Source organism: Propithecus coquereli, unplaced genomic scaffold (assembly GCF_000956105.1).
Source record: "Propithecus coquereli isolate 6110/MARCELLA unplaced genomic scaffold, Pcoq_1.0 Scaffold150, whole genome shotgun sequence".
Classification (NCBI taxonomy): Eukaryota; Metazoa; Chordata; class Mammalia; order Primates; family Indriidae; genus Propithecus; species Propithecus coquereli.
In genome coordinates, this window is record NW_012139414.1 from 169,277 (window position 1) to 181,242 (window position 11,966).

The following is an 11,966-nucleotide window of genomic DNA, read 5'->3' on the forward strand; positions in this document are numbered from 1 at the left end:
GGGAGCAAGGCCGGGCCCTCCACCCTGCTGAGCCTCCAGAGCGGCCCTTGGGACCCAAACCATGGCTGGTCTCCCCAGAATGGTGCAGCTGGCATGCCCCACCCTCCCCCCAGAGTCTTCAGCCCACTGTGCTTCAAGCCAGGCTCTGCTCCCCCACCAGGAGTTCTAGACCCCACACTGACCTGGTCACCGGCCCTTCTAGAGTGTGGCTCCCAGAGTGTAGCCCACCCTGTACTCGGGGCTGCACAAAGTAGACATAAACAAACCGAATTCTCCCTTCTCCTGAGCACTAGAGTCTGAATGATGGCCGCCATGCCCCCGGCTTTGCTGGGCCACACTTCCCTGAGTTCTGGTCCCAAGCAGCGAACCAGCTCCAAATAAACACCAAAGGGTTCATGAGATGGCTATCGGGTGTGTCACCAATTCTCTGGAAGGGCTGGATATCCAGGCCCAAAGGCTGTATGTAGCCAAGAACAACATCCTAAATCCTATTCTGCAAGTGGCTTGGTGCAGACGCCCCCACTGCTGGCGGCCCTGGCCCCAGAACACCATGTCACATGAGCACTGGATGCAGGGTGCTGGTGCTGCAACTCCTGCACTCTGCATCCCACTCACACTGAGGCTGGGACAGCCAGAGACCCGTTGTCAGCATCTGTGCTGGGAGGGGGAGGGGAGAGGCCCCTGGACGGAGGAAGGGGATCCTCTGCTGGGCAGCCCACAGAGTGACAATAGTCACTGCAGGATCTGGAATTTCTGCATGTCACATCCCAGATGACAGCCTTTAGCATCCACTAGATGTCACCTGGACCCTGGGCACCCACATAGTTTTCTCATTTGATTCTCACGACAACCTAAGCAGTAGGTACCATCACCCTGTTTCCTTGAGATTCCCTGACACTCCCGGACTCCTGCAGCCCACTCTCCTGCAGGAGGAAGCGGGGAGGCTCCATGCCTGGGGGTGCCAGGCAGTTCTCCCGTCTGCCTTTGGCTCCTGCCATTCTGCCAGTCCCCCTCTCCCCCCACTGACACTTGAGGCCCGTCCCTCAGCATCACCCCCGTGGCTTGGGAGCACAGCCTGTGTGTGAGTGCAAGGACTCCTGGGGCAGAATATCATCAACACAGGATCCAGCCAGGGAGGCGAGCCAAGCTCTCAGCACATTCCCAGAAACTCCTCTCTGGAGAGGGGGTGAGTCAGAGGGTGGGGAGGGAGCAGGAGCTCGGCCCTGGCTCCACCATTCCATCCAGACTCTCCTTCTCTGGTGGGCCACAGAGGAGACCCCGTTGCTAGGCAGATCACTGCCCTCATTTGCTGTTTCCTTTATTCATTCATTCATTCACTCAGCATTCCCTGACTGCCTACTGTGTGCTAGGCTCCGTGCACCAGCCATGGTCCCTGCCCTCAAGGGGGTTCATGGTTGGAGGTGAACAGAAGGATGGATATGAAAGGGTGGCTGAGTGCTACCGCAGGGAAATAAATGGGAACATAGAGGAGGAAGGGGACTTCGGGACTCTTAAAAGAGGAGGTGCCCTTTGAGCTGGGTCTGGAAGGATTGGAGCTGTGCACGATGGGGAGGGAATGCACAGCATGAGGAAGGTGTGCAGGCGTGATGGCAGCTGGGGTGTTCTGGAAACATCCAAGAGGCAGGTGCAGGAGGCTCACCTGGGCCATGCTTCTAGAACTCACCTGAACATGAGACTGGAGAAGCAGACAGGACCCAGCCGGTGGTGGACTTGGCTGCCAGGACGAGCTTGGCCTCACCCTGGGAAGGTTTTGGAGCAGAGGAGGGAAGTGGGGGTCTTGGGTTTGGGAACTGCAGTGGGTGGCATGTTGTGATGTGTTGCCATGTGTGTCTCCTTCCCACCCCCAACTTCCTGTGCCCCTCACCCGCGTGGGCAGTTGACTGGAGTATCCCTGCCCACGTATTTTTACAGATCCACAAAAACGTTTTAATTTCTTTTAGGGTCAGAAGGAAAAAAATGAATATAATTGTGATGACTATGTAATAATGAATCGAACCTGACTGGTGTCTGTCTTTATACCAAAGCAATCATAAAATATAAATTTGAATATCTCGACACGTGCAAGTCACAAGTGCTGAGGGCTCACAAAAGTCACAGTGCACCCAGGACACAGGACAGGGGGCATGTCTTGAGTTCCGATGTATGCTTTTGAAATTCAAAGCAGATCAATAATGCTGAAAGAAAAAGTGTTTGAGTTGCAGGAGTTGGGGCTTTGAGCAAGCCCTGCCTGGGCGGGGCCGGGATGGGGAAAGAGCCTTAGACAATGGTGAGGGTCCGATTGCAATCAAAATGAGTGGGTTTATATCCAAAAGAACTGAAAACAGGATCTGGGAGGGATATTTGTACTTCCATGTTCATTACAGTGTTATCACAATAGACGAGAGGTGGAAGCGACCTAAGTGTCCGACAGATGAACGAATCAACAGCACGTGGTGTATATAGACACACGATGGAATATCCTTCAGCCTTGAAAAGGAAGGAGGTTCTGACACATGCTTCAACATGGATGAACCTTGAGGATGTTATACTAAGTGAAATAAGCCAGTCACAAACAAAGACAAATACTGCATGAGCCCACCTATGTCGGGTATCATCTGGAATAGTAAAATTCAGACGAGCAGAACGTGGACTAGTGACTACCAGGGGCTGGGGGTGGGGAAAGGGAGTTATTGTCCAAGGTGTAGAGGTTTTGCAAGATGAAAACGTTCTAGAAATCTGTTGCACAACAATGTCCATAAAATTAACATTACTATACACTTAAAAACTGTTACGATGGCAAATTTTATGTGTTTTTTTACCACAATGAAAAAATGCACCTATACCCCAACTTTATCCACGTATTTGACTGTAGAAATGTTTGGAAAGAATTTTATAACGTAGCTTTCAGAGCTATTTGGGGACAAGCAACTCGTTCGCTTTGCTGCTGGCCTTGGTTTCTCTACAAACATTGTGCATTCCTGGGAATCTTGGGGATTCTTCCAGAGTGAGAAGATGTGACCTACAAATTGTTTTCCCGTGCAGTGACGTGGTTTGAAATACAGCGTTTAACAACGGCTGAAGCGGACATGATGTTACGTTTAGAAGACGTTTCAGTAAACATTTCCTATTTTTTAATTTTATGGTTTTAATATTTTGGAGCCAGGACATTTTCCCCTCTTAGACCTCAAGGATTTTTATGAGCTGGAGGCCTCGTGCCCACTGGGCCTGCTGGAGACAACTGCCCGCCCCTGCCCAGAGAAAGGCCTTCTCCACCTTTCCTTCTCCCCTGTCAGGCTCCAACAGTGGTTCCTGATGTCTGTCCTGCCTGTGCCAAGCCTTGGCCCAGGGCCCCCAGAGAGGACATCTGGAAGGAGGCAGGACCTGGGAAGATGGGACCAGGGGCATTGCTGCGGGAGGGAAAGCCTGAAAGAGTAGATAAGAGGAGGAACAGGGAATGGGAGGAAGCCCCCTGCAAAGGCCACAGTGCCCCAGCTATGGATGTGCAAATGCAGGAGTCTGGACTGGATCCAGGGGCATGGTGACCACCCTGCCCCCGGCAGGCTCCAGGCTGAGTGACAGCAGTATCAAGCAGCCTGGCTATCGGTGGGAAACCTGGAGGGGCAGGCTGGGAGGCATTCACAGGCTGGAAGGGGCTGTCCCCGGCTTTCCCCTGCCCCACCAATCTAGACACCAGCCCCATTTAGACAGAGAGCAGCGAATACTGGTTTTAAAACCGAGGCCCACAGTGAAGAGTGTGGGCTTGAGCCAGATGGCTGAGTTCACATCCTGGCTCCACTATTATGATAGGACCTGCTGTGTGACTGTGGGCAAGTTACTCTCCCTCTCTGAGCCTCATGTGCCTAATCTGTAAAGGCAGGCAATGGTGGCTGGGAACAGAGCATGCCAGGAGCTGCTTGGTCACCAGACCTCAGACGAGGCAAGCACTTCATGATATCCTCTCATCTGTCCTCACAGGATCAGGGCTGCTCTCCCCACCCCCCCTTCATGGATGTGGAAACCACGGCTGGGCCCCAACCCTGCGCCTGCCATGCCTGATGCCCTGGATCCTCACCAAGGACCCTGGGGCTAAATGCTGCCCCATCCACTTCAGAGACAAGGAGCTACAAAGTCACGTTGACAAATCACCTCCTCCTAGCACAGCCCCCCAACCTCCCTGAGAGGACAGAGTAAGACCCTGCTCAGAGAGAAAGACGGAGACACAGAGAGGGAAACAGATGACAGTCAGAAGCAGAGACAGAAAGTCAGAAAGAGAAAACAGAGAGACAGAGGTGGGGGCAGAGGGAAGGGAATGTTGTCCCCATTTCTCCTCAGGGACCCCTCGTGTGTGGGAGGGTGGGAACAGGTTGTCTGTCCTCTGGGCATCTCCTGGGGTGGCTGAGAAGGGTCTCCAGCAGAGGCCAAGGTGGGCAGAGGCAGGCACAGGGCAGGTGGCAGGTGTCACCTGAGGGAGTGCCCTGAGGAGCTGGGATCCCAAAGGTGGGCAGGGTGTGGCTGGCAGGAGGAGCTCAGGCCTTCCAGAAAGAGACATTTTCCATGCGGTCTTAGGCTCTGATGCCCCTTTCTCTGAGGCCTCCCAGAGCTGCAGTCCCTCAGCCCACTCAGCCCCAGTCCCTGTGGGTGAAAACTGCTGCTCCTTCCCAAAGTGGGAAACTGAGGCATGGAAAGGCAAATAAAAAACCAGGAGTCCTGGGTCTTGCCTGTGAGCCCCCGGCTGGGAGTCTAAAGTCTTTTTTTTTTTTTTTTTTGCCTGGCTAGAGTGCCGTGGCGTCATCCTAGCTCACAGCAACCTCAAACTCCTGGGCTCAAGCGATCCTCCTGCCTCAGCCTCCTGAGTAGCTGGGACTACAGGCACGCGCCACCATGCCCGGCTAATTTTTTCTATATATTTTTAGTTGTCCGATTAGTTTATTTCTATTTTTAGTAGAGACGGGGTCTCGTTCTTGCTCAGGCTGGTCTCGAACTCCTGAGCTCAAACGATCCGCCCGCCTCGGCCTCCCAGAGTGCTAGGATTACAGGCGTGAGCCACCGCGTCCGGCCTGAAGTCTTGGGTTCGGATCTCTGCTACAATCTCTGGGTGCAACCAAGGACACTTTCCTCCCACCGAGACTGGAGGTGCTCCGAGTGGGCTTCCTGGAGGAGGTGGTGCCAGTCCGGTCTGGCAGGAGAAGGGCTGGACTGGGAAGTCAGGGCAGACGAGCCAGGCACGGTTCTGAGGGCACTCCTTGAGCAGAGATGGCCCAGGGCTTGGGGAGACAGCACTGATTCCAAGGAGACCCTGGCATCCAGCACCCCATGCGGGACCAGTCTTCATGGAGCCCTGGCCAGGCCTGTCTTGGCTCCACAGGAAGAAAAATGTGTGTGCGAGCTAGGGGACTTGGGACGGGGCCAGTTAGGCTTCGGCTGGAACATAAACCTGTCGTGGCTTCTGGCGCCGAGGCCACCCCCCAGCCTGGGACAGGGCCCTGGCCCGGCTGACAGGAACCAGGAGTCAGGATGGAGCCACGGCGGGGCACAGGAGGGTGGAGGCGGCGGCTCCTGCCCAGAGCCCCTGTGCACTCGTCACATCCAACAGCCCCTCCGGGCACACACACTCCCCCGCTGCCCCCACAGCTCCTGTGTGTGGCAGTAACTGCGGCCCTGGCCTCTGAGCGCTCCCGGCCCTCTGCTCACTGGGGCCCTCCTGCCCCAGCTGCCCCCATACGACCCTCACTGTCCCCTGGCATCTCTGCCCCCTCTCTGCCCCCCACCTTCTGCGTGGCTGTCGCAGAATGCACCCTGGACGCCACCCAGTGTCTTGCTGACCTGCAGCTCTCCGGACTGTTTCCTGGTGCTTGCTGAATACACACGGGCTCTGTTGTGTACAGCAAAGTGCACGAGTCATAAGCGAACAGCTCGATGAAGTTTTACCCATGTCTACACCTGGTCCCAGATGACCACCCAGAGCACGTCCAGCCCCAGGAGACTTTCTTGTCCAGTCGCCACCACTCCCAGAGATAACCTCTCTCCTGACTTTACTGTCGTGAAGTACTGTGGCCTGCTTTTCTCTGTGTGTGGAAGGAGTCCTACAGTGTACCTTCCTCTGTGCCTGGCTTCCTCACTCAACACAACACCCGGGAGAGCCATCCACGCTGGTGCACGTGTGCACAATCCATCCATTCTCCGTTGGGAAGCGTGTCCCACTGTGTGGGTGGAGGGCCTGCAGGTTCCTATCCTTGCACCCGTGGGTGGACTTTTGTGTTGTTTCCTGTTGGGGACTGCCATGAATGTTCTCGCACATGTCTTTTGGGGCACTAAGCACTCGCTTCTCTTGGGGGATTGCTGGGTGGTAAGGCAGGCATAAGAATAACGAATCCTAAGCAGGCCAGCATTTCACACCTGTCCCTATGCCCTCCCCGGGGGACCAACCAGGTCTCTTCTCCAGCTCCCTCCTGAGTTCAGTAACAGAAACTCCAGACCCTTCAGCCTTTGTTTCGCAGAGCAGGGCAGCTTTCTGCCCCTGCCCTGTGTGTCCTGGACATACCCCTCACAGCTGAAGGGCCCATGGGTTGGAGGAGGGAGCCCTTTACCCCAAGGGGACACAGAACATATTTCCTGTGGGCTGAGGGCGCCTCTCATGGCACTTGGGGACTGTCCACTTGGGGTCTATTCCCCTGTGGCCTGGCCACCCCGACTCCAGGACAGGAACTGTGGCCAAGCTCTCCTTGTACCCAGTGGCCACACGCAGCCTGGGACTCGCAGAAAGGTGGGGTGGACAGAACAGCTTAGGGACAAATGTCCCCACTTTGGGGACTGAGTGTAGAGGTGTAGGCTCAAGGTCCAGGCTCTCTGTTTGAGCCCGGGGCAGCTTGTAACTTCCTGGGACCTCAGTGCAGGCCTGGCGTCTCTCCAGGCTCCAGGTGGGACTCGGGACCTGTTCTTCCATTCACCCTGGCCACCGAGCCTTGGAGCCAAGGTAGGCGAGTTGGGGACAACCAAGGCCACATCAGCCACACCCTCCTCTAGCCCCAAGCATCCACCTCCTGAGCATTCCAAGCTGGAGCAGGCCCACAGTAGGAGAAGGGGCCTCCCACGCTGCCCGAGGCAGAGAAGGACCCAGTCAGCGACTCCGACACTCACAGAGACCCCTCTGGGGTCAGTGGCTGGTCAGAGGGGCCCAGGCAGGGCCCTGGGGCAGCCAGTGGACAGGCGCTGTGGCCAGAGGTGCCATCCCCCACCCCGCCCTTGGCCTTCAGCCCAGACCCAGGTTCCTCTCTTCCCAGAAGTTCGTCCCCCGGAATGGAGTTACGTGCTTTGCACTCGTTAACCTTCTGAACCTTCCAGAAAGGGAGTGGAAATGCCCTGCCTCCTTCTCCTGCTGAGGAAGCTGGGGGTGGGAGTAGGGGACAGCAGGGGACCACCCAAAGATGCCGCTGGGGACCAGAGATCTGAGGGTCCCGGGCAGGGGATGCTGTCTTGGGCGGGGGCCTCAGTCCCCAGCAAGCCTCTGCAGGTCTGCACAGCAGAGAGGGGGAGGGCTGGACAGCCTGGCCAGTTCCCCCCACATCACGACTCTTCAGTCTGCTTTGCAAACTCGCAACGTACACTCATGATTCACCTGCTTACAGCCCCTCATGGGTTCCCCGCAGCCCTCCGGGTACAGTCCTAGCCCCCAGACCCTTCCCATCGCAGCCCCCGCCTGCCCAGCCCCCTCGGTCCCTGCACCCAGGCTCCCGAGGGCTCTGGGACTTGTTCCTCACCAGCGTCCACATGTCTGGGCGGCTCCTGCCACCCCAGGTCTCTTCTCCTTCTCCACTTGCTGGGCCCCGAGATACCTGGAGACCCCTCAGCACCCCGCCCCCAGCTGGCTTCCCTGTGTTCCCCACCCCGACGGCACTTACCCCCCCTGCGTTTTGTCATCTGAAAAAGGAAGTTAATCATGGGATGGCCCCAAGGACTTCAGGGCTCACACATGGGGACTGTTCGGCCCAGGCCCTGGCTGCCGGAAGTGCTGTGCTGCGGTCTCTCGAGCCACCCTCACCTCCCTGGGCTCAGCTGAAGTTTCCGGATGGCTAGCCAAGGCGGTCCCAGTCGCCACGTCTCTCTGTCCGCTGCTCCCCGTCCACTGCTCCCCATCTGTCTCCGTCGGTCCCTTCACCCCACCAGGGACAGATTTCAAGCCTGCGTCTTGGGCAGCAAGAGATATTCTTGAAGTGGTTCAGAGGAGGACAAACCCTTTGAGGTGGAAGGGTCACGGGCGGGAGAAGGAGAGGGCTTTTCAGCTGGGCTTGGAGGGCGAGGAAGTTTGGGCTCCAAGCGAAGGGGGTGGCAGGTGGGTGGAGGGTGGCACAGAATGGCCATCATCCTGGTGACACAGGAACCTTGGGTCTGACTGCACAGCTCGTACCCGCCCAGCAGGCAGCATTTCAGCCCCTGCAACAGAGTCCCAGCGTCCCTCAAAGTCCCCAGGCAGGTCTGGGGACAGCCTGCATTTCAGCCAGGGCTCACCAGTGGGTCCTGGGAGGGGGCCCCACAGCAGGGCGGTGGGACCCTAGAGAGACCCCTCTCTCAGATCACTCCCCCTGCGTCTTTGTGCCCCTAAGCTGGGGAACTGTCCTCAGGGAGGTCACTTTGATGGAGTCAGACCTGGATGCACCCCGGCCCCTCTTCCTCACCCCACAGCCTGCCTGGCTTCTGTCCCCCCGGCCTCCAGGCCTTCAGACCTCTGTGTGAGCAAGAGTTCCCAGACAGCCCCAGCTCCCGGGCCAGAGAGGGGGTGTAGTCACACACTGTGCGGACAAGTGGGGAGTTGCCTAGTTTCCCACAGCGCTCCCCTTGGGGTACCTGGCTCCTGCTCGGTGGGAGTGGGGTATCTGGAGAGAGGCCGGGGACAGGGCCTTCAGGGGAGGGGGCTCCAGGGGTGACTCCCCTGCACCTGCCGGCTTCAAGAGACAGCTGTGAATGGTTTCTGTCCCTGGCACCTGTTCTTTCCCCCTTCTCATTCCGGCTTCATTTTGCCCCTTTCCTCGCCGGGCCCAACCCCGGAGCAGAGCAGCTTCCTAGTTCTATTACATCTTGTGTTTTTGGGAGATGGTGGGTCGTGCCCATGTCTGGGCCAGCTCGGACAGCTTCGCCCGGGATGTGAGACACGTTCCCATGGCTTGTCAGAGCTAAAAACAGGGACAAAAAAAGAGTGGGAGACATGGAGAGGGGACGCAGAGAGAGAGAGACAGGCGGAGGTGCACCAGGTCCCCCGCCCTACTGTTTGTCCATTTGTTAGACTGATGTCTGGTTACGCATGGCACACTGGATGTCATTTCATGGCTCAAGTTCATGTCCCCAAGTCTGTTTTCCCAGGTTTGTCCTGAGAATTTGTTTGAGAGTTGGAGTGCTGAGTGGACTGGTGAGGCCACTCCCTGTGGTCAGCGGGAAGGAGCCAGTGTCACCCACCTGCCCCTGCCACCCTGCAGTGCCCCCCATTCCCCTCCACCCGCTGGCCTCTTACCCATCCTTCAAGACCACACCTGTGCCCATTCTCCAGGCAGCCCCCAGACAGGATCAGCAGACAGGGTGTGCCTCTCTGTCTCTCGAGGGCCCTGTCACCTCTGTGCATATCTGGCTGCCACGGAGATGGCTGGCCTTGAGGGCCAGGACGACATGTGTCAGCGCCCCACATGGCTGGCCAGAGTCAGCGACTGTCTGCTGAGGGAGGGACTGAGTGATCCGAGGGCCAGAGCTGGGTGTCCTTTTCCCTCCCGTCCATCCTCTTCATGGGTGAGGAGGCCGAGGCCTAGGGCAGGTCAGGCAGGGCCAGGACTGGGGTCCCGACATCCACCTTCCCTGGGAGCAGGTCCCACGACACGGCTCCCTCCCTGCTCCATGGGGCAAATGGTCAGTGGCTTTAAGGGGCCTGCACCCTGGCTCACGCCTTTCCCTCCAGCCAGGCCTGGACTCCCAGGCCCCAGAAGAGCCCAGAGTGGCAGCCCTGGCATGGCCGGGCTTCCCATTGGGAACTCGGGCCAGGGGAGAATCCCACCCACCCCGTGCCGGGGGCTCTGGACTCAGCATGGGGCAGGCCCGCGGCAGCTTACGTCCTTGTGGCCAGGCTGTGTCTGTCGGAGGAAGGGGTATGTGTCGCCAGTGGGGGCCTGTGGTCAGGGAGAGAGGGTGCCTGGGTCTGTCTAGCACTCAGCCTGGGGACAGGAAGACCAGGGAACCAGGGAACCAGGGGGAGGATGGGGCTGGGGCAGCTCCAGGCTCAGCTGTGGGGGTGGCATGCTGGCACGAGGGGCCTCTGGGATGTCCAGTCAGAGACTGCCAGGGGCTAAAGACGTAGGGTGGAGGGGGACTGGTAAGCTTGGCTGCACAGGGCATTTACTCCAGATGGGGTGAGAAGTAAGGACTCCATGCCCCACCTTGAAGTCCTGGAGCATGTGGGTAGGTTCTACTCAGGAGGGGTTCAGGGAGGAGGTGTTCTCAAGGGAGAGGCAGGAAGGTGGTGAAGCGGACATTTGAGGGCCCTACCCTCTTCAGCTGGCAAAATTGCCCTGTCCTCCGAGACTCAGGGGTCAGCTCCTGCAGAGTCCTCTCTGCACGCCCCCACCCAGGCTCTGCAGCCCTCTGTCTGCCCCCTCTAGTCTGGACAGCAGAAGGCGGGAAGGGTCTGATTCCCCGGGGTCAGCACAAAGGCAGCCATTTCTCGCCCTTCTCTGTCCTGCTCTGTGGCCAGGAGGCTGACCTCCACGGACAGCACCCCTCAGACCCCCTGCCCTCTGGCCTCTGGCGAGGTATGGCTGGTGGAGGCACCAGCACGTGATCAGAGGCAGGAGGGCAGAGCCCACTCCCTCGGGGGGCTTCATCCCTTTACCTACAGCCCCCACTCCTGCCAGGGACTGTCACCCATGGCTACTGTTGGCTGGCTCTGGAAACACCACTCCCTTCCTCCCCGCAGCCCAGGCAGTGCTTATGGCCCCATTAGAGCCAGTCCTGGGTCACCCTCTCTCCTTGGTTCCCCTGACGCACCCACACCCCTGCAGACGCTCTCGTTTGCCCAGGGAGCCAGTGCGCCATCTGTTTCCTGCCAGGGCCTGACCCACACAGGGCGTGGGTGAAGGTTTGTGGAGTGCAGGATCTTAGAGTTCACTCCACTCAACCTTTGCTTTTTACACAATGGAAAACTGAGGCCCAGAGAGGGTGAGTGACCTGTCCAGGAATACCCAGCCCCAGAGTCAGGGCTCACGGCTGCTCTGAAAAGGCTGTGAAGAGGCCACGGCTTAACTCACAGAGGTTGGAAGTGTTTGTCCCTGACCTCTGCCTGCACCTCCCAACCTGGCTGCCCCACATGGTACTTGAGGATTTCCTCCAGGGCAGGAGCCGGATGTGTCTGCTCAGGATAATAAACCCATCAGAGCCATCTGCACCTCCCAGAGGCAGGTAGCTGGGACCCAGCCAGTACCCTCCTCCCCAGACCTCCTGCCCCAGAGGGCGAGGTCCTGCCTTTGGCATGGGGTGTCTCCCAGCCTCTCTTCCGTCCCTCAGCCACCCTCCCCAACCTGCCCACCAGCAACTCGTCACTTCTCCTGCCCGGGCACCCTTCCCATGTCCACCCTGCCCAGGTGTCCTGCTCCTTCTCCAAAGCCATACCTCCCCAAGAACCCCCCTCTGAAGCCCCAAACAGTCCAACCCTTTGGTGCCTATTCCCTCGTTCCCTTGTACTGTCCTCCCCCTGCAGTGGTGACACCTTGCCTCGGCCATCGCCAGGCCTGGCATGGAGCAGGGCTGATCAACGCTGTGTGCCCTGCATTAGGTTTGGGGCTGGGGTCTGCTTGGGGCTGAGTTCAGGCTGTTCTTAGGAGCTGCAACTTCACACATCCTTCCTGCCCCCCCAGCCTGGGCTGCCCCACCCAGCAGTGTGGACATGAGTGGCGTGAGGTCTAGAAGCTGCACCTCTTGTGTTCTCCAGGGAGGAG